We start from the raw sequence: 4,528 nt of genomic DNA on the forward strand, positions 1-4,528 counted from the left end.
CCCCCGAGTTACACCTCCTTAAAGATAACATGTAAAAATTAAAAAACCAGTGATAGCTGCTAAAGGGGAAAAGATAGTGCTCTACTGTCTTCGACGAAAATGTGCAATTTAATGTGAATAATAATTTCTTAGAACATTTGAAAAGCATTCGAAGCGTTATTAGAGAGCTAGATCGAAAAACTGTTTTGAAGGGTGTCACTAAGAGTTTGGTTCTATAACTTGTTTCATGCAAGAGATAGAAATCTTCAGTATTCAGCAAAGTTTCTCGAAAATAGTTTAGCTACAACTTTTCTGTGGGTGGCAATCATTTCTGACTTAAAATAGAGAAAATATATTTTGTACCTGATTAGGGACACCCTAATGTCCGAATATTTTTTCACCACTAGAAAGTGCTTTTCAAATGAAGCAACTTTTCTGAAGCAACTATTATGCTATGTCTGAAGGTTTCGATGCTATTACTTATGTCTCACTATTTTTGAAACCGTCCCATTGTGGGGCGGCGCATAAATGTGTCTCAGCGATATTAAAGTGATGGTTGGATGCAATATCGGTGCTGCGCTTGTTGCGTACATCAATCAGACTACTTCTCCACTTTCGGCCGAAGCAACTGTCGTCAATTTGGTTTTCTGTTTCGCCATCGTAAAAAAATCCACGTGACTTTAAGTGCTGTTCTATAAGGGAAGAGCGATCCACCAAAGACCATGTTGTTATTACCATAAAACTCTATACATAGCTCCCTGTTTTTGCTCATCTTTCCTAGACCATGGCGTCCCATGACGCCTTAAAGGTCCACTTTATTTGAGCCATTCCGGAATATTTTTAAATACGCTATTCAGTTCAGAGAAAGTCTCTTTCTCCAGCAGGTCAGCAGTATCTGGTGGTCCATAGCACTAGATTGCAGTAAGGTTTCCAACCCGTGTTTTAGATCTGGGCACCATTATTTTTTCATTCATCGGTTTTTACTACATCAGTGGTGCATGTGCTCCTTGGCTCAGTAGGAATTCTACTTCTCTTTCTTGAGTAGTATTTTCATCTCATATCTCTGGCCCAGAGTAGAGCAAGATTTTCCCGACTAGCGAACCTCGCTCAGCCCCAGGATTTCAAGCTTCTGGTCGCCAGCTTCCCTTGAAATTAAGCTAACTCTTCCTGCTGGGCAAGCGTCAGTATATTGCATGTTCCGATTCGTATCCGTATTTTCATGTTGAGGGTTTGTGCCAATAATCAAGATCCATATCTTCTTTCATCTTCAGTAACTTTTTTGGTTTTCGGGTACAGTAGGTTATTAGCCTAAGGACCCTATCCCGCTAATTAGGTTGCCATCTTAGATGTGGGCGGGAACCACTGTTCCCCCTTCCCTGTCTGCATGCGACATCCAAGTTTTCGTACCCCAGCCGGTACCACGTGAAGGTAGGGATAGGAGTTAGTGAACAGAGGTGTTTGTGAACAGTTGCTTGAACCGATATATGACTAATTGCAGTCGTAAATAAGTTGCAGCAACCAGAAGTGCGCAAAGTGTGTTGCACAGGAAACGTCAGAAATCACCCAGTGAGCATTTTCATATGTATAATTAGATTGCAAATAAGAGTTACGTACTGATATGTATTCAACAAAATCGTATTCGACGCGCAAAAGCCGCTTATCCGTGCCATTTTGGAGGCGATATACGCGTTAATGAATAATTTTGAGCGATACAATTATATAGGTACACTCAACCCCCGCTAATATGAAAAACAGCTCGTTCAGATGGGGCGAGTTCATTTTTAATCTGAATATTTGGTAACTCTATTCATTTTCACACACGCGCAAGACGCGCATCCTATGAACTTGTTGTTTTGATTTAACGAAAACAAACGTTTTGAAAACATCTCAAACATGCACGAATTCTAAAGGTTCGGTTTGTATAATACGAAATTGGCTCGGCAGTTTCGACTAAAATGGTCTATTTTGAGTGCTGGAGAAAGATAAGTTGCATATGAGCTATTTATTGCCAAAGCTCCTGAGCAAGAGGAAACGCATTAAGATTTTTTGCTTTTTTTTAATTTACCGGTCCACTTTAACGTCAATTGTGTGTGACGCTTGATCGGTTTTTAATGTGAACGCATTCGTACCACCGGGGTACAGATTAAAAATGTTCAGATTAAAGAAGGTCATACCAACGGGGGTACACGGTATTTCAATACGATAAGATCCGATAAGATTAAGTGCGACCAGCTGCATGCAGCTATACGAATTTGTGCTGAAAATTGTATGTTTGTCAGTTACTAGCATTATAAACGATTATTTAAGGCTTGACTTTTCTTAATTGACAGATTTTGCAGCTGGTTATTAGAGTACAATGATAGAGAACAATAATAGAGCTAGTACAACGATCCTACTGACTCTAGCAGCACCGCTCAGTCGAGATACGAACATACGCTGACGGTGCTGACAGGCTTGTTAAATCAGCATCGTTGTAATTCCTGTTAAACTATTGTTGAATATTGCTTCGCGTAGCATTTTCTTTGCATTTGGAGTTCTGTGCTGTGCTCAAGTATGTCAAGTTTCTCCAACGATTTAATTATTGAATCCAATGTTTTATATGCATTTCAGATTATTTACCAAATGCATACTACATGTCAAGACCCAATCAAAGTCTATAACTAAGTTAGCCATATAAATCAAATGAACAAAACCAAAGTTCGTTGTGAACACGTTTTCTACTTTCCGGAAACAAGAGAGTATTTTCGCTTGTTTAAAAGAACCACAAAAGACGATGGCTGAATCCGGAAAGCGAATAGCACAACAATGTAGGTACGTAGTAAAAAGATTAAGGAAAAAGTTTTGCGAAAAATACATTCAATGGATTCGATGTGTTTGGTTTGGTTATCCTCTAACCTAGCATCGTTCAACGCTCAACACTAGCCACTTGCAGTTTGTAGATACGGATGAAAAACATCTAGAATACGATTGATGCATTTGTTTCAAAGTATTACCCCTAAGGCTATATTCAATGCAAAACACATCTTTTGCTAGCAGATCAATAGTGAAGCAAAGATAAAAACAAGTTAAAAGTTTCTTAATTGAAATTTGTAAATCTGGTGCCCATGGCGAAGGATTCGGTTTAGTTTCGCAAAATATTTTCCTGGTTCTATCACCCCATTATACCCGCAAGGGTTTTCTTGGCAAGTTGATGAAAGTGCAGCGTAAAACCTCACCTCACAGAATTTGTATTTGCCAGTTTCTACAGGCGATCGGCTATAATGGGCTCCAGACAACCGAGGGAAATTGCAGAGGAAATGTGTTGCCAGAAGGATAATGGTATAAAAATAGATGGATGCGAGTTGCAGCAGAAATTCATCGCGAAGGAAAAGTTTAACGATTCGTTCCTTTTTCCCCCGGTTTACTGGAGCTCAGTTCCGGTTTTGGTCTTCACAGTAGTTTAACTGAATACAGTTAAACGATTGTATTCAATATTTATGGTGTAGCCGCATTATTGTTACATGTTTTGAGATTAAAATCGATGAATGGGCATTATTTGCATTTAGGTAAATTGTTTTAAAACTACAAATAATTACTATTCGTCGAATTTCAGATAATTACAAGTTCATAAGGAACAGAAAATCATTGTATAAAACATGATGCAATTTTATTTGTTATTTCCCATTGACGTTTTCGATTAGTTTTATAGAAATCTAATTTCGTCTCGACCAATGAAAATCTAATACTGTAAGCGTCTTATTTCGTCTGCAACCAAAACCATGCCCCTGAAAGGACACCATATTATCACGGTAAGAATCGCATTAAGCGAAGACTCAAACCAATTTTCCAGATTGCGGTCAAGACTACCCAGGTAACCAATAAGCATTTCAAATGCAATTTAAATGCAAGTCAATAAGCATTTAAGTTGCCTTCAAAGCTACATAAATGCTATTTTGGCAAAATATGCAGCTACTTTACTGCTAGCCCTCTTATAGTGCTGACAATGCTTATTTGCAGCTAGTTACCGACAAGAAGTATTTATAGAATTGTGGATGCCAATTTACAACAATTTTGTAGTCAAAAGGCTGATAAACAGCAACCTGCATTATAAAACGCCAGGGATGCTAATAAACGATTGATTTACTGCTTATATTAATGCTTATTGGTTACCTGGGTAGCATCAGTACAGTATTGAATTACATAGTGATAGAGGTACGTTTAGGCGTTTTGGTCATACATTTCAGTTATATCCGTTATATTAAAGCTAGATTATCATATCAAAAAAGCGTTTTCGCGGAATTTAAAGAACATTAGATTGAGTACCTCCGCTCTCAAATAGACGCGAGGTGACGCACGCTGGCTAAAGCTAGTTGTTTAAAACAAACAGTTTTAAGTATTTTGCAACAAACATTATTATCATTGAAACTATTGAACGCATATTTTCGATTTATTATTCTGTGAGTCATCGATTTTTGCTCGAGCAACAGTTAAATGACATTTTCATCATAATTGGCGTGATATGCTCTCGATAATAAATGATTAGTAAAAATGAATCTGAATACATTGAATA

Source organism: Sabethes cyaneus, chromosome 3, assembly GCF_943734655.1.
Source record: "Sabethes cyaneus chromosome 3, idSabCyanKW18_F2, whole genome shotgun sequence".
NCBI lineage: Eukaryota > Metazoa > Arthropoda > Insecta > Diptera > Culicidae > Sabethes > Sabethes cyaneus.